The sequence below is a fragment of the Mirounga leonina genome, unplaced genomic scaffold (assembly GCF_011800145.1).
Source record: "Mirounga leonina isolate KUSES-001 unplaced genomic scaffold, KU_Mleo_1.0 Mir_174, whole genome shotgun sequence".
Taxonomy (NCBI): domain Eukaryota; kingdom Metazoa; phylum Chordata; class Mammalia; order Carnivora; family Phocidae; genus Mirounga; species Mirounga leonina.
Window position 1 is genome coordinate 78600455 of NW_023270451.1, and position 19320 is coordinate 78619774.

The window sequence follows — 19320 nt, forward strand, 5'->3', positions numbered from 1 at the left end:
TGCTAAATGTTCCCTTGGGGTCAAAATCATTCCCAGTTGGGAACAACCGATCTAAGGAAAAAAGATGGGCAAAGTAGCTTCTAAGGTCATAGCCATGGGAAAGTGCCTTGAACGTTAGGACAGTGTAGGCACTCATTAACTACTGAATGAATGACACATAAGGCAGGGGGTTGCCCTTCACTCTTCCCTAAAAATCAGGGAAACTATGGAAAGGGCCAGGCCCAGAATGAAGAAGGGAGAGCCTTCTCATCTTGCCCAATTATCTTCCATTCTGACACCTCATGTTGAAGTGTTAGAAGATGTATAATTCTGTATCAACCCTAGAACTTCCTCTGAACCTCATCAGAGATCTTAGTCCATATGAAAAACACAACATTTTAGAGCAGAGTTTCCACAATAATTGGCTCACGTGCTGCTATATTTCAGTGAGTTCTCTCTTGTGCATTCTGGGCTTCATCATTTGGACCCCTTCTTCCTGGAAGGGGAAGCATGAGGGTCGCTAAATAAGGGGAATTATCTAGGATCAACTACAAATTCCCAAATAAACACTTGACACAAAGGAACATGTACCCCTCTGGGAGCAGTGTGGTGATTTTCAGTCAACTAAAGCAGTAGCAGGGATGTGGGGAAAACACCAGGTAGTTTCTGGACTTCAGTTATTCCCAAATAACGCCCCTACATGTTGCATGGAAATCACTGAACACAATGCCTGTAATGTAACTGACATTTTGATTTTTTTTTAAAGATTTTATTTATTTATTCATGAGAGAGAGAGAGAGAGAGAGACAGAGGGAGAAGCAGGCTCCCCGCGGAGTAGGAAGCCCGATGCAGGACTCAATCCCAGGACCCTGGGATCATGACCTGAGCCGAAGGCAGACGCTTAACCGACTGAGCCACCCAGGTGTCCCGACATTTTGATTTTTAAATAAACTTTTTTCCTGAGCCTCTTAAGCAAAGATGTTGATATTTCACGGGTTGGGGAATTTTTATCTAATGTAAATTAAAATGAACCTATGCTATTTAATAATATAGCTCTTTAAATAACAATGGCCGTTTGGGTGCTGGTTGAAGACTGGTCGTTTTAGTATATGTGCTGCCAAAGCAAGCACATGATGAAGACAGCTAGAGATGCACATTGCCTAGTATTAGGCCGAGGGCTGGACAAAATGAGAGTGGGAAACCCCAAGGGTCGCTGATGGTGGTGACTGCGCTGGCTGCTGGGTATGGAAGTGCTATGGAGCTGGGTAGATCTGGAGACTAAGGAAAAAAGAAAAGTACAGCAAGTGGAAAAGACTAGGAGAACGCTCCATGCCAAAGGCCAGGAGATTACCGATCAGCGTGAGGTGTCTCTGTACATAAACATCATGTCCGTCATTTACGTGGGTGAACAAACCTGAGGAAAATAATCCTTGCACCATTGTGCAGACCTACAAGATACCTTTTGCTTCTGAGATACTGTGAATCATTCTGCGAAGTTGGGCCCTGGAGAATTGGGTTGAAATTTCCCAAATTCAAGAGACACACTTTATGCATGCAAAACTTCTATCCTCAATAACATCGAGGAATTCTTATTTACAATTAACACTGGACATGCCACATGGTGTGTGTGTGTGTGGGGGGTGTCTGCTTCCTCAGTCACATCCATATGCTATGTGTGGGAATGCCCACATTCCTTTTGCCCAGCAGAAGGGGTTGGTACCTATACTTCTTTTCCTAACTTCAAACACGTGGTGGCCCAGAGGCACGTGTCTGTATTTAATGAATCTGTATTTGTTACCTCTTTTTCCCATGCACATGACGTAGTGGCCTTGGTGGACTATTTAAACTTGTGCCTGAACTGGGGGCTGGCTGGGCTCCAGCAAATATGTTGACATTTATATTGGCAGAAGCAAGTGTCACTGGCCTCTGAAGGCAATTTTATGATCTTTTCTTTAAGGGAGTCTGTGTTTCCTTTTCCTTAGCTCCTTCAGCCACTTTCCTGGTTAATACAACGTGAATGACTGGGGCCCTTACTGGCTCTTTACCACTCCAACAGGAAGGGAAATTTTTAAAGAAGAATTCCTCTCCCTAGAAAGAGATATACTAAATTACTAAAAAACTGAAATAAGCCATCAGGGCAGCAAGACTATAAAAAGGAACAAGTTGCAAAGCATGTGCTTGTGTAATAACCTTGAGGCTAACCTGGCAGTCTATACTAAGCTGGATTTCTAATCATTGCCATTAGGCAGAAAATCAGTGTTGGCAAATAGAATGTGATTTCTCGGTAAAGTGAACCCTGGAACCAGACAGGTTTCCTTGAGAACACTGCTCAAGGATGGCATTGGCTTGAGGACATTTCTATTCTAGCTCCATGAAATTCTCTCCAGAAAATTGTATGCAGGGCTCAGCAAGTTTTTTCTGTAAAGAGTCCAAGAGTAAATGTTTTAGGCTCTGCAGGCAATGCAGTCTCTGTCACAACTGCCCTGCTTTTGCAGCATGAAAACAGGGCATGCTAGGTGGGGGCAGCTAAGTTCCAGGAAACCTTCATTTGCTAAAACAAGCTGCAGGTCCGATTTGTCCCCAGGTCGCAGTTTGTTGACCCTGCTCTAGAACATAAGGAAGGAACCATTTAAATGCCACATATCCAGACTTAAAATTGAATGGTGGTTCAGTTTCAATGATCAGGTGGGGCTTGAAATAAAACTAGTAATCTTAAGAGAACTAGCTCACTGTGGCCTTTCCTTCAAGTAAAGATTTAGGGAGAAAGTAAGAAGTGGGAGATTGGGGATTTAGGGCTGGGATATCAGTGACAGAGAACAAGGCAGAACAAAGAAGAGAATCATAGAGACAGAAACTTGTACCAAAGTATGAGACACAATAAAATTCTGGGAAAGAATGTTTCGTCTGGCAACCAGAGTTCTGGCTTTCATTCTGTCACTAGCTTCTATTTGGGGGGTCTTTGCACATTAATATCCTCATGTATGAAATGAACACCCACAGAAAACCATGGGGAAATAGGAGAAGTTAACACGATCTTTAATTCACATAGAAGAGTTTTGTTAAAGTGTTAACACAACTAAATTATGTCGCTGTCAGAATTTGCTTCACAATGCTCCATCTTCCCCTTTGCAGCCAGATCCTATTTCTACCCCACCAGAGTAGGTGGAGAAGCAAACCTTATAAAAGAAAAATTAAGTTGTCACAGAAGCAGACAGGTGTGTATACCGGCCAAGTTATGGGTCTTCCTTCAGTCCCTTCATTGCGTGGTATGGTCCCCTGTGGCCCTTCCCGTTCATTCCCACCTCCTCGCCAACCACACAGTACATTCCAGCCCCAAGCCCTTCAGAAGGCTCACATCCCCATTTGTGTCCTAATATCTCCCCCTTACCAGTTGGTTTACAATGATTTGGGACTGTCTTTCTCTTTTGTTAGTACACTGTCCATGCCAAAGTGTCAGTCCAGCCCTTACTAACGCCCACCACATTCTGAGCCGTCACCCCATCACTGTGTCGCGTAGTTTGCCTCCATCCTCCTTCCCCCACTGGTGCCCCCACTTCCCTGACTTTGTGCTAGGCTGGTCTGGGCTTGCAGCAGCTCCACTGTCTTCTCAATCTATTTCAATCTATTTCACATTATTTACTCTTTTCATTTTCTATTAAGTTACTGGAATAAAGAAAACACACACACACAAAAGGATCACAAAACTGTCATTGGACAAGAGATAGACCAAGAAAATTTTCTCTTAACTCCCATATATTCCTATTATATCAAGAAGGATTCATGGAGTGGAATAATTTTAAGAACTGTTTGCATGAAAGAAGGAAGGGAGGGAGGGAAGTTTCTAGATCTGAGGTCTGGCAGTGGTCTTATAAAAAATAAGATTTTTGATATAAAGCAAATATTCCTAGGTGATTTGTGCTAGGTGAACAGAGAGGAGCACTTTGGTTCCCTCAAGAAGCTAAAAGCACAGGGAAGGGTGTGACTTGGGTAGAATACTTGGCTAGCCCTCATTGGAGTCTGCCTATTTCCAGCCCATGGACAAACCTTTCTAAGCCCCAGGAAGGCCTCAAATGCATGTAGTCTCTTCAATGCTAACTTTCCTACTACAACCAAGAGAGTTCAAAGCTGACATGTCTTGGGGCTCCTACCCAGGTCTGAAGTCAAGAGGAGGAGAGGAGGCTGAGTGGGGCGGGGCCAGCAACAATAACCAGAGCATTTCTGTTAAACACTGGCTGCCCTCAGATCTCGATTCGCTAGGGACGGTTCTGGTTTATGTACACTGCCCTGATATAGTTACTAACTGCCACTTTTCACTCTTAAAAATGTCCCAATTAAAAAAAAAGTCCCAATTTGGTCAATAAATTAGATAGTTACCCTGGTTACACAGCAGGGTCTCATGTGATCACCAGAGCGAGGATTTGAGTCTGCGCCTGACTATGCGTGTCCCTTCCACTGCTCTCAGCTGTTCTTTTCCATTCCCCACGTTGTTCCGGGTGAGGTAGAGAGCCCCACATACTTGCTGCAGGATTTCTGACCTACACAGGAGACACAGAGCCTGGAAATTTAGTCTCTAGAACTGACTTGCTTCAATATTGAAGAGAAAAAAAAACACACACAACTTACCAGCCACCTCTAGGAACATGGAAAAGATGATGGTTTTCATGGTGTTTCTCCAGATGCACTTGTGATGGGAAGAATGAGGGGATCATCCTGTCTACACCGCCCTAACCAACCAATCTTATTTCTAGTCCAAGGTCTCTGGGCAATGGGTGGAGTGTGATAGGAGACACCCAGATACTCATCTGGAAGGGCCTCCATTTTTCAAGCATAGTAAATACTGTTCCTGAGTACAAAAAGGAGTATGGAATTTCCAGAAGTAGATTCCATATGGCTAAGAGCCACTCATGGGCTTCTTGATTTAAAAAGGTTTTACCCCAATAATGACACAAAGAGCACTGTACAATGGAACTCTGCACCAGTTGAAGAATAAAATACAAGCGATTTATATGGTTTATTCTCTCTGTATACATTCCACCTCTTTGATATTTTATAAACTAATTTCTTATGATTCACAATCTATCTTTCTAATACCAACTTCTCTCCTGAGTGTCTCTGAGTTCCAACCACTAATCCTGCTGCAGTGCAGGCCAACTTATCTAGAGCTGAGTCCATCATAGCTACTTCTTTTTTTTTATTTTTTTCTTGGAAATCATTGCTTTATTATTTATTCTATTTTATTTTATTTTTTTTGGTTTTATCTATTCAATTTATTTATTTAGTTAGTTGATACATACTGTAACTCTTACAAATTAAAAGTTAGGTACTAAGTGATGTGAGAGATAGAATATGTTTAAATGAGAATTATACTATCAGCTGCTTTATTTTATTTTTTATTTAAAATCAATTAATTAACATATAGTGTATTATTAGTTTCAGAGGTAGAGTTTAGTGATTCATCAGTTGCATATAACACCCAGTGCTCATTCATCACGTGCCCTCCTTAATGCCCATCAACCAGTTACCCCATCCCCCACCCACTTCCCCTCCAGCAACCTTCAGTTTGTTTCTAGAGTTAAGAGTCTGTTATGGTTTGTCTCCCTCTCTGATTTTGTCTTATTTTATTTTTCCTTCCCTTCCCCTACGTTCATCTGTTCTGTTTCTTAAATTCCACATATGTGTGAAATCATATGGTATTTGTCTTTGTCTGACTGACTTATTTCACTTAGCATAATACCCTCTAGTTCCATCCTCGTCATTGCAAATGGTAAGATTTCATTCTTTTTGATGGAAGTAATATTCCATTTTGTGTGTGTGTGTGTATACCACATCTTCTTTATGCATTCATCTGTTGATGGACATCTGGGCTCTTTCCATATTTTGGCTATTGTGGACATTGGCTATAAACATTGGGGTGCACATCATAGTTTCTTCTTCCTATTTTTCCCAAATCAGTGCAATGGAACTTCATCTACATGGTTAATCAAACTTGAAACATGGAAGTCACCCTTAACTTCTCCATCCACCTTACTCACCACCTATATTCAAATATCCAGTCTTAAAATTTGTACCCATCTGAAAGATCCTTGACTTGTCTTTGAAGATTCTTGACTTATCTTTCAAGTGAATCACTTGTGCCTTCGTCGGGACCACAGTCTACTGAAATAGCACTGTATGTACTTTCTTGTTTTTAGATTTACTCTCCTTCAGCCAATCCTCCATACCGCTTACCAGAGTGGTCTTGCTAAAATGTGAATGGACCCTGTCATTTTCCTGCTCAAAACCCTTTCGATAGTTCCATATTGATGTCAGGATACACTAGATTCCTGGGCACGGCATTGAAGCCTGTGTGCCTGGACATTCCATGCTGAAAATGCCTCTGTGCCTTCCCCACACCCTCACCTGCTGAAGTCCCACTCATTCTCCCAGTCTCTGATCAGGGAGAATCCTGAACCTCGCCTGCACTCTCCAGCTCCAATCAGGCCTTCTTGAGTTTTCTTGTTGGCCTTTATGTTTCTTTTATTACACTTACTTCCAATTATATATTAATTGTGTGAGTATTGTGATAAAGTGGGGGTGGGGGTTGGCACTGGAATGTTCTAGCCCAGCAATCCAGTAAACCTCTGGGTGGAAGCTTATCCGGAAAGGCTCATGCTGTTTTAGAGTTAAACAGAGGGCTGGAGATTAGTATTTCAGACTCCCACTTGATCCAGGTTTGGGGGATGAGGAAGTGAGAAGGTGAGTAGATGAAATGATTTAACCAAATAAAAACCAATTATATTTTAACCTTCCTAAAACATACACTAAAACTCTCCAAACTGGATGTTATCTGAAAACATATCCTATCATCCTATGAGTCTAGAAGCATTTCGAGGATGAGAACATCGCCTTACTCACAAATGCTCGCTGAACAAACTAGCATAGCCCTTGCTCTCCCTGCTCCACTCCACTCCCTCCAGAGGACGGGAGGCAGATGACCCAGAGGAGGTTAATGTGCTCCTCTGACCTCTAGGAGGAGCTGTGACTTCACTGAAATTCCCTAGGCTGGTCTGGGAGGAGAAGGGAGGGGAATGGGGAGTGGGGGGCCTAAGAAGGACGAGAATGCTCAGGCATCAGGGTTTGTTCCAGGGTCAGCTTGGAAGATGGTATATGGACAACCTAGACACTAAAATCCAGTCCACAGCCTCTATAGCACTGTGTCTACTACAGTCTCCGTGGTTCACGTCCATTAGGACCTTTTGTTACTCTCCTGTGCTTCTTCTGTATGTGTGGGCTCCATGTTCAGGCTCAGCACCCCAGATAGGGGAGATGCTCTCTGGGGGTACCGGTTGCAGTAGATTTCTCTCATAACCTCATCAGCGCCCAATAAGGGTGCTTTCTACCCAGTTAGCATTAAATTCCTATGTCTTAAAATGATGCACAACTGGGGAAAGGCTCTGTAAGCCAAGCAAGGTGGCCTCTCTGCGTTACATCAGGATGAAGCTTGAGTGGGATTGTCCTGGCTCCATGAGAGGCAGCGTGGGGAGACATCTGCCCAAAGGGAAGGAATGTGTGTTTGATCAGAGGCGGTGCTCTCAAGTGGAAAGAGGAAGGAAAGACTCAGTTATTCATTCAGGTGGGGGAAGAAGCTACTAGCAAAAAAACAAGTCTCTGAGGAACCTCCTTGAGGCAGCTGGGGGATAGACCTATTACTCTGCACCTGCCCCTGTACATTCGGTCCTGCCACACCAGTCCAAACCCAGCTCGGGGCGTGGGGGAGGAAAGAGGGAATGTGAGCTGCGGAACTGACAGGGGCAGTGACCTCACCAGCAAACCCTCTGTCAGGGCGGGGGGCCAGGAATCTAAGCAGAGAGACACCGAGTCCCTTCCGGTCAGACGCTACCATGGGCTGCAGGCTCCTCTGCTGGGTGGTCCTCTGTCTTCTGGGGGCAGGTAAGTCCTGGGAACAGGTGGGACATGTCTGTCTTCAGGCTTCTAGCTTTTTTCAGGGAACTGCATCCTAAAACTCTCTAAGTTTGGTTTCTTGCTCCCGCAGTCTCCATGGACACTGGAGTTACCCAGATACCAAAACATCTGGTAACAGGGACGGGGAGGACAGTGACCCTGGAGTGCAAACAAAATCTGGGACATAATGCTATGTACTTGTATAAGCAGAGCGCTCAGAAGCCGCCGAAGCTCATGTTTGCTTATAACGTTAACGACCTTCAAAATGAGACTGCCTCCAGTCGGTTCTCACTTCAACACCCAAACACCTCCAAGCTGGACCTTCACGTGAGCCCCGTGGAGCCCGAGGACTCCGCCGTGTATCTCTGTGCTAGCAGCAAAGACACAGCCCTGCACCCTCAACTTCTCCCTGTGCACAAACCGCCTGGGTCGAGCCAGGAAGCTGTGGGGGGCAACCAAGGCTCAGCTCAGCATTTCCTGGAGGACCCCGGACAGAGATCCCAGACCCTCCTGCTGCCTGTCAGGTCGCTGGATGCGGCAATGCTGAGTGCCCGGCACAGACACCCATGGCCTGGGGCCTGGCTCTGCCTCGGTACAGCCTGTGCCTGAGCTGAATGCGGGCCAGAGACGGTCCAGCTTCATTCTTCCGAGCAGCGTCCAGTCTGCAGGCGGCCCTTTCATGAGCCATGAAATCTTTCATGAGCCACTTCATACTCTGACCACAGCAGGGCTGACACGTCCCCCGCCAACAGATACATTCCTCTGACTTTTCCGTCCACCCATGGGAGACCCTGGACCTCAGCCCCAGGCCCAGCTCCGAACAGGCCCAGCTCTTTTCCAGAACACCTCCCTCCCTCTCCACCTGGCTCTGTCAGTTCCTACCACTGAAGACGATATTCCCTTATCAGGCCTGGATCACTGTTCTCCAGGTGACGGTTGGCTGCATGTACTGGGACTCAGCTCCACACAGCCTTCTCTTCCTCTTAGCCTTTGACACATTCAGGCCTGATTCTTTTTCCTTCTGTTGCTATAATCCTCATTCTTCAGGTCTTCACATCCTGTATTGTCAGCCACAGGATCCTCTGCCCTTGGATTGTTGCTGACCACAGACAGAGGGGAAGGCCCCCAGCCATTTCAGAGCAGGACTGTATCCTCGGGGCTGTCCGTACTGAACCCCGTATTTCCTGGCATTGCCCCTTGCAAAGGCCCTCCATCCTGCGCAGGCCATCAGACCCCAAGGGCTGAGCAGGGCCCTGTGTCCTGGGGAGTCACATGCCTGCACTGACAGGAATGCTCCCTCCTCTCTCCTCTAGGGGGCGCTTCAGGTACTGTGGGCACGCCTGAGCAAAGTTTCAGACCATAATACCACCAGCCAATGCAATTCATGTGGCAACTCTCCAATCTAGGGCCATCTTTTGAGGGTGGGGTTTCTCTTACCTGAGTGTGTCTCTTCCCTGTCAACTGGTTGAAAGATAAACACATCTGGATTCAGTACTGTTAATGCCTCTTCTATCATGAAATAAAACTAGCCTGCTGTAAAGTGGGTCTTTTGGCTTAAGGTTTCACAGGGATCCTCTAAACAAACACAAGTGTCCCCACAAGTCACACCCTACAGAGGACCAGAGGATAAGCGGGGGGGCCCTCCGAGGAGGTGTGTCACTCCAGACTCCGCAGATCCATGGTTTCTGAGCCTCTCTCCTCGGGAACCAAGGAGCCCCTGCTGTAGGGCTGTTCTGAGATTTGGGGAATCAGAGAAGGGACTTCTAGGCAAGGCCCAGGTCAGCTCTGAGATTTGGGGAATCAGAGAAGGGACTTCTAGGCAAGGCCCAGGTCAGCTCTGAGATTTGGGGAATCAGAGAAGGGACTTCTAGGCAAGGCCCAAGGGCCCAAGCCAGCTAAAGGACAGTAGGAGATCCAGCCTTTGGGAAATGGGTTTGAGACAGAAGTGTGTGTGCGTCTTCACCTGTTCTTCTCTTCCATAATCCAGCTGTCTTTCTCCAATTTCTCTTTTTCCGATTCAAGGCTAGCCCTCGAGCCCTAGCCCTGATCCAAGCCCCAAATCAGCAGACACCTTCTCTAAGCCACACAGGCAGCAAACAGGCCTTCGCTTCTACCCGTTCGGAGCCAGGGGACACTGGGTTGGGTACTTACATTCTCGTCCACTTTCCTTCCCTTCACTGGAATGTCCTGTCAGATTTCAGGTCTCCAGTCCTCACGTGGTCTCCTCTCCACACTGACGTTTGTAGGCTTATTTCTTCCTTTGGTCTCTTTATTCCCAGCGTTAAATCATCAGGCTCAGAACTGTGAGTCACAGAGTCAATGTCTCTGGACTGTAGGTCTCATGTGGCTGTTGAGGGGAGCACGGGTCCTGCCGGTCTGCTCAGGTCTTCATCCCTGGCCTTGGGGCCCAAAGCCCTTCTTCTCCAAGGGTCCTTCCATAGCCTCGATGTTTCGCTCGGGGCCTGTGGGCCTGCCGGCTGTAGTGCATGCAAGGGGCTGAACCTGGGGGCATCACGCGTCTACCGCAGTACCCAGGCTTCCGGCTCCCTCCCGTGGACGTGCTCCTGAACCTGTGGGTGCCGCCCAAGACAGTGACATCAAAGGTCTCCTCCCTGGACTACTAATGCCCAGCTGCCCCACTGGGAGAGGCCTCCCCTCCCCCTGCCCCTGCCACAGACAGTGGGCTCTTCTGCTGGGTGACCTTTGGTCTCCTGGGAGCAGATGAGCCCTGAGAGTGTGGGCACAGTCTTAGCCCACCCCCTTTATCTAAGGCCAGTTCTGAACTTCTGCCTTATTCTCTTTCTGGCCTCTGTCTCCTCCCACAGGACACATGGAACCTGGAGTCAGCCAAAGCCTTAGCCACCCTATCACAGTGGTGGGACAGAGCGTGGCTGAGGTGTGACCGCGTCTCTGGTCACGTGTACTTCTTCCAGTATCGATAGTCCCCAGAAAGGGGAATGGAGTTACTGATTTCCATCCATGACAAGGTTCCTTCAGAGAAGGCAGAGTTTTTGGGGAATCCATTCTCAGCTGAGATGCCTGCCTCACAGACCATACTCTCTCTGAAGCCCCAGGTTGCGCAGCTGGGGGACTCAGCCACAGCCTTGGAGGGATGCTTCCTGCCCTTGCACAAATTCGAGGCTTCTCTGCTCCAATCAGTAGTCCTTCCTGCCCAAGGGGTTGGGGCTGCAGCAGCTTCCCATGAGCAGAGGTCAGAAGTTAACTGTTTTGTTTTTTTTGTTTGTTTGTTTGTTTTTTAGGTAGGCTCCTCTCCCAGTGTGGAGCCCAATACGGGGCTTGAACTCACAACCCTGAGACCAAGACCTGAGCTGAGGGAGCCTAGATGGCCCAGTTCAACTCTTGATTCGGCTCAGGTCATGATCTCGGGGCTGTGAGATCAAATCCCACGTCAGGCTCCCTGCCCGCTGGGGAGTCTGCCTGCTTGAGAGTCTCTCTCTCCCCCTCTCAAATAAATAAATAAAATATTAAAAAAAAAAAAAAAAAAAAAAACACAAAGACCTGAGCTGAGATCAAGAGCCCAATGCTCAACTGACTGAACCACCCAGGCACCCCAGAAGTTAACTTTAATTTGCAGAATAGGAAGTGTTGCATAGGGGTATCTGGACTGTGGTATTGAGGAAACATTGTCGAACACCACGGAATGTGGCTATGGCCCCCAAGGATGGGACAAGTACGGCCAAGTGAGTGACCAGACAAGCCTACAGAGGAACCTGTGAAGGACTGACTTTTCAGGAGATAAGACCCAAGGGTCCTTGAACAATCAGCTGAAGGGATGATGTGGGAGGGACTGAGGGACTTTATGAGGGAGATACTATATTTCTTATTAATAAGGCAGGTAGACTTCAAGTGTTCAATTAGAAAGACAAATTAGAATCATTGTTCGAGGCTAGTTGAGTATATCATATTGGTTATACACCTACTTATTCATCCATTTACTAATTCATTCATTTTCTCTTTGAACAGATGATATCCTACCCCAAGATATGGAAAGTATGGTTAGTGCACCTCATGGACCCCGTTGGTATCAGAGGAAGAATCAGTCCCAGGGTCAGCCTGCCCTAGTCAGGAGTCAGCCTGCCATGATCAGAGAACTCTCCTTCATGCCAGAAAGTGGCTGAGCCCTCTCAAAAGTCTGTGCTGGGGCTGCTAAGACAGAAACACCACGGAGAGAACATGCAAAATGCAGAGAAGATGTACATTCTCCTATTTTTAGGGTGCCCATGATTTATCACCCAAAGGGGAGCCCTTGGGGAGAGAAGGGGTGCTGTTATTACACTTGAGCAACAGACGTAAAGTGGGACATATGTTTACCCAGCCTGTGTCTCGTCCCTGGGACTCATCTCAGGGGCCTGAGCAGGAAAAGGATTTAATCTTGGGGAAAGAGCTGTAGGAGGGGAACAAGAGGAATGGTGCTGGGAGCAGTGGCTGTGTGGCCCAGGAGGGTCTTGCTGGGGGTGTCTCCCTGCAAGGACGGCCCTGAGAACACCGTCCCTTAGTCCCCTGAGAACACCATCCCTTAGTCCCGAGGAACCTCTAAGGGCTGAGCACACTGGCGCCAGTGAGCATGCCCTGCACCGGTGGACACCAGGATGGTATATTCTGGCAAGCGGCCCTTCACTCCTCCAGTCCTGACCCCTGGTAACAGCAGACCAAACCCATTTTCCTGGTGGCTGGGAGGAAATACAGGTCCCTGGTGCAATCCAGCAGATGGGAATCTCCGGGAGTACACCCTGATTGGGTTCAGCCTAAGGTGGAGGATGATTCTGGAACAATAGACGACACCTGGAGCTCCCTAGGGACATGCAGGGACTCGAGCCATGGTGCAAGGCTGCAATTTACTGTTCATATGTTAGGGCCCAGAATTAGTACCTTTCGGATATCCACAAATATTTGATCTTCTTTTGTAAGGTCAATTTAGGGAGCTCTGTGAATATCTGATAACATGTATATTTCATAAGTAATTTTAGAAAGAATTCTGTCTGGGTGGATACAAAAATATTAATGGTTGTTGACTCTGGATAGCGGGATACATTTTTTTATTACATGAAGTGAAATGGATAATAATAAATGTAAATTACATACATTCTGTCAAATGGAAAAACTAGCAACACCACCCCAGTCAAGATACAGATACGTCATCACCTCCTGGTGTTAAGTCCCCTTCTGATCAATACCCACCCCCCTGGGTAATCAATGCTCTGATGTCTATCATCAGAGATTAGATTTGCTTGTTCTTGAATTCCATGTAAATGGAATCATACACTTTTTTGTGACCAGCATCTTTCACCTAACAAACATATGCTTTTGTTAATCATCCTTATTATTATGTGTATAAGTAATTTGTTTTTTTTTTATTTGTTGTATTTTTTTATTGGGTGACTCTACTACACTTTGCATATCTATTTACATGTTGATGGACACTTAGGTTGTTTCTAGATTTGGGTTATTACGAATAGAGCTTCAAGAAGCAGCATTCTGGTACAAGACTTTGGTGTGGACATATACTTTTTTTTTAAATTTTATTTTATTATGTTATGTTAGTCACCATACAAATTAGTTTTTGATATAGTGTTCCATGCTTCATTGTTTTCGTATAACACCCAGTGCTCCATGCAGTATGTGCCCTCCTTAATACCCATCACCAGGCTAATCCCTCCCCACCCAACACCCTCCAGTTTGTTTCTCAGAGTCCATAGTCTCTCATGGTTCATCTCTCTCTCTGATTTCTCCCCCTTCATTTTTCCCTTCTGTCTCCTAATGTCCTCCAAGCTATTCCTTATGTTCCACAAATAAGTGAAACCACATGATAACTGACTTTCTCTGCTTGACTTATTTCACATAGCATAATCTCCTCCAGTCCCATCCATGTTGATATAAAAGTTGGGTATTCATCCTTTCTGCTGGCTGAGTAATATTCCATTGTATATATGGACCATATCTTCTTTATCCATTCATCTGTTGAAGGGCATCTCGGCTCTATCCACAGTTTGGCTATTGCGGACATTGCTGCAATGAACATTGGGGTGCATATGGCCCTTCTTCTCACTACATCAGTATACTTTTATTTCTCTTAGGTAAATAGTCATGGGATTGCTGGGTTGGATGGTAAACACTCATTTCACTTTATAAAGAGTGCCACACTCTTCCCACATGGTGACACCCTTTAGCCTTCTCATAGGAAATGTGAGTTCCAGTTGTTTCACTCGTTTGTGCTGGGAAAAAAAGTAGAATGTGGGGCAGGGAAATCAATATGGTGGTTCAAAGGAGTTGGGGCCAGTATTGCCCTCAGCTGGGAAGTACCACACAGGAACCGTGGAGGGCTCCAGGGACAATGAGGATAAGATATTCAGGGAATTCCTGGAAACTTTCTTGTAATAGCTGACAATGTAAACACTTCCAGTTTATTAAGAGGAGACATTGTGCTTCCAGTGAGACACAGAGGCTGCAGGAAGGGGCAGAAAGGGCTGGAGGTTACATGGAGAGGGGGTTAGAAAGGCTTTATAATTGCATCAGGCAGATGGATTACTGATCTTTAGGCCACTACAAGAATACTGGTGTTAAAAAAACAAAATCAGCCAAGTGAATTTGAAGATCTAATTGGCTTTATTAAGCAATTTATGAATGGTGTAGTATCCCATCTAGCAAGTAGAGAGATGCTCCAAGGAGTTGTACAAAATGTAGGGTTGTTATAGAAGGAAGCATGGGGTGAGGACGTTATCAGCAAAAGAAAGGAAAGCAGTATCTGTCCAGGATACCTTTTTTTTTTTTTTAATTTTAATTCCAGGGTAGTTAGTATAGTGTTATATTCGTTTCAGGTGCACAATATAGTGATTCAAAAGTTCTATCCATTTCTCAGTGCTCATCAAGGTAAGTGGACTCCTAATCCCCTTCACCTATTTCACCCATCCCCTCACCTACCTCCCCTCTGGCAACCATCTATTTGTTCTCTATAGTTAAGAGTCTGTTTCTTGCTTTGTCTTTCTCTCTCTCTTTTTCCCCCTTTGCTCATTTGTTTTGTTTCTTAAATTCCACATGTGAGTGAGATCATATGGCATTTGCCTTTCTCTGACTGGCTTATTTTGCTTAGCATCATAATCTCTAGATCCATACATGTTGTTGCAAATGGCAAGATTTCATTCTGTTTTATGGCTGAGTGATATTCCATTGTATACATATCATATCTTCTTTACCCACTCATCTATCGATGGATAGACACTTGGGCTGCTTCCATAGTTTTGCTATTGTAAATAATGCTGCAATAATCATAGGGGTGCATGTATCCCTTTGAATTAGTGTTAGTGTTCTGCACAGCAAAGGAAACAACCAACAAAACTAAAAGGCAACTTACTGAATGAAAGAAGATATTTGCAAATGACATACCTGATAAAAGACTAGTATCCAAAATATATAAAGAACTTATACAACTCAACACCAAAACAAAACACAACAAAACAAATAATCCAATTAAAACATGGGCAGAAGACAGGACACCTTCTTTGGGGGGCAAGGGAAAGCAGGGTTATTATCATGCAGATGACCTCCCTCATGGGGATCAGGACATTTCAGAGACTGTTAAAGAGCACATTCCTGGGAGATGTTGAAACTTTAGTTAAGTCTTGGTTTGCTGTTCAGGGATAAATGACTCCATTTTGGGCTTGTTCCTCTTTTTAAGATTAATATGGCTTTCTGTAGGAGGTGGGAAGTCCCTCAAAACTGGAAAGAAAAGTAGACAGTGAGTGAGTTTGAAGGAGCCTACTGGATTCCCAGGGGAAGCATATACAGAGGAGTTACCCTCAAAGAAACATTAGAGAAACTAGGGTGTGAGTCTTTTCCCTGGACCCAGTTCCACCGAGCAATGCCCTACTGTAGAAAAAAGAAAGAAAGGAAGAATGACTGATTTTGAGCCAAATAAGAGGGGATTCTGGGCTTTAAAAACCTGTAAGAAGATTGGCATCCCAGGAAGACCTGGCTATTGGCTGGTGAAGAGGCTCAGATTATCAGCTCTTCCCTAAGAACACCAGAGTATTCAGCTGGGGGATATGCCCTCACTCCCTGACCTGCCATGGCTACCAGGTTTCTCAGTTTTGTGGCCTTTTGTCTCTTGGGAGCAGGTAAGTCCAGGAAACAGAAGAAACTCTCGACAGGGCTTTTCAATTCCAGATCCTGGACATTCCTTCATTAAGACAACTGTTGTTTCCCTGTATCTACCTTAGCTTACATATCCTTCTCTGATGGAACCCACGGATGCTCAGATACCAAGATCCCTATCATAGAAATGGAAAAGAAGCTGATCTTTGAATATTCTTAGAAAACTAACCATTTTGCAAAGTACTGCTATCAACAAGACCATGGACTAAACTCCAAGTCTGATTCATTAGTCAGATAGTGATGAACTTATGGCCAAAAGAGGTGTGCTTGAAGTGTATACCTCTCAAAAACATACAGAGAATTTCCCCTTGACTCTGAGGTCGACTAGCACCAACCAGACCTCTCTGTACTTCTGTGCCAGTCTGTGATTCCACAAGACTGCATGGCCATAGCCACTCAGCTCAGAAAGAACAGGTGGCCTCTCGCTCATGAGGCCCCTGCCCTAACCAGAAGGAAGCCCAGGAGCCCTTTCTGGGCCCCTCTCACCCACCAGCTGCAAATTTGAAACAAGCCTCTTGTTGAATTTCAGTTGGTGCTCTTTACTCCTTGTGAAACCATTCTCCAGGTGAGCCGTGAGATTATCAAGGGTTAGCGCATGCCCTCTGCTCACTTCATAAAGACTTGTCTCCAAGGCATAATCCGACTCACCTGATCCATACTCACAGCCTCTAGTGATGCCAAGGCTAGAATATTGTTCTTCTAATGTCCAGTCTGTGTGAGGAAAGAAGGTCTCGTCTTCAAGTACAGTGGTTCTTCAGTGAGTAGATTTTATAGATGAAGACTACTTGCCAAAATTTTGGAGACCAATGTTGACTTGAGACTTGAGATTAGAAAAGTAGTACTTTTTAAAATAACAACCACAGTAAAAATAAAAGAGGACCTCACTATGCATTCCCATTCATTTCAAAAATTCAAGAACATCATACCCAGTAGCATGGTTAACATTGAAGGGAGAACAGAACAGAGAAGAAGAGCAAGTGTTGATGAGGTGGTAAAGATATGGGACTCCTTTTGCACTGCTGAGGGGAATATAAAATAACACAGCCACCGCAGAAAATAGTATGGCAGGTAGAGGGGTGGTTCCTGGGCTGGGGTGGGGGAGGGGATGGGAGTTAGTGTTTAATGGATACAGAGTTTCAGATGGGGAAGATGAAGAGTTCTAGAGAGGGATGGCAGTGATGGTGGCTCCAGAATGTGAATGTAGTTAATGCCACTGCCCTGTAGACTTGAAAATGGTAAGTTTTATATTATACACATTTAATCACAACATTAAGGTTAAAGACCATGTAAGTGAAAACTTAGAAAAGACTATCTATGAATAAAGATGAGTTCCACTCAAGAAAGGATTGGTTAACCATAATTTTGAATGTAGGAAAACTAAGATTTTAGTATCTTAATAGCATCCACCCCATTTCTTAGGGAGGAGAATATTGTTGTGGGAATATTTTAATGTAACTGCTGGAAATGGAAGGAAAATGGCAATGGCATTTTCTATATAATGCAGGCAGAAGAACTTGAGACCCTGGAAAGTCTTGGAAGGGGCCATCATGATTAAGGATGGGAGAGAAAGGGAGAGAAAGGGCAAAGATCTGCCTTTTGCACCGTACGACTCCTTTGTAGGATGTCCCAAATCTTCAGGAGATTCTACGACATTCTCCAGTTATTGATGTGCATGATTTTGTTGATGGAATAAAAAAAGGCTTCATGGCCAGGTGAGGTGGCAGGGTTAGAGAAGACCAGAAGAAAACAATTGTCCATGGGAGTGGTCAGAAATCTCGGGAAGGGCTTTGGATTTCCACAGTTTTGAAAGCTCTAGGAAATTCCACCTAGTTTTTGCAGAAGAGAGAATTTCCCAGGTCTTGTCTGGATTATAAATTTATTAGTTGAAGTCTTGTTTTTATGAAAATAAGGCGGGGGTAAGCCCCTGAGAATAAGTCATTATTTTAAGAAAATAATAATTATATTAGCTCCTAGTGGACAAAAAGTCTTAGTGTTTATAGGAGGCATTGGCTTCTCTTCTCTTATTTATCTTATCTTCAGATGACATGAACATTCTTCCCGGTAATAAAACACTTGGAAATGTCAATGTAAAATATGCCAGGTATGTTACTGTTAAGATCTTCAATAATTTGGTCCTATGCATTCTTATGTGCTAGACATCTTTTACCTTTTTGTTTATATTGCAGATCTTCATTATTTGTCATGCTTGTTTTAAATTCTCGGTTCATATGGTTCAATAACTTACATTCTGGAGATATATATTCTCCAGTTGGTTATCTTTCTTTTGGAATCCAGCCCAAAATGGCTTCAGTCCTTCCAGAATATTCTCTTGGTTTTTGGTTAGTCTCTAGTATTCATATTTGCTTCTTGCCTCATAAGGTTCCCCTGGGAAAAAAGACAGGAAATGATGCTAGTTTGCAATCTTAATAGTATCCAGAAACCAATCTTTATAATATCAGCTGGGCTCCTCTTGTCTGAAATAGAATGACTATTTATCATAGGGTCTCAGGCACCTCTAAAGCAATCTTACATATTTGTAAGATTTATATTTATATTTACAATTAAGAATTGATTGGCAATCCAGAAATTTTATCTAATTGAATTAAAAAAAAAAAACAAAAACCCAGGCATTCCTTAAAGCAGAGAAATGTATTTTCTTAGTGTGACGTATGCTGATAGTTTATATTTCTATGTATTTGTGTAGAAGTTTCTCCTTATCTACCATCAGAAACTCCGTAAAACACATCAGCTGCTGTTATAAAAGATTTTAATGAGTTATATATGCACAAAATTCATAAAAAAGTATTCAGTTAAAGAACACTGCCATCTGGGCTTGAGATAATTTTATCTGGTTCATACCCATGGAGATTCATTCCAGGTGGAATTTTCCTCCTCTGGGCGGCATCTTAAAGGGGGTCACTGATCATAGCTCATTGGCAGTGGTATTTGATGAGGTTGTTTGCCTTTGGATTTTGAAAGTCAAGAAATAGATTATATTAGAATACCTATATTCACTCTATAAATTGCACTATTTGAAATTTAATAGCACTTAAGTCAAATGTAAATATTTAAAGAAATTTTCATTGGCAGTAAACAAAGTCAGAAGTAGCAATTGGGTGGGAAGTTAACTGGTTTAGGAATTAAAATCCTTCTCAGATTCTGTTTTCCCAAATTCCTCTGTTTTTTATTTTATTTTATTTTATTTTATTTTATTTTATTTTATTTTATTTT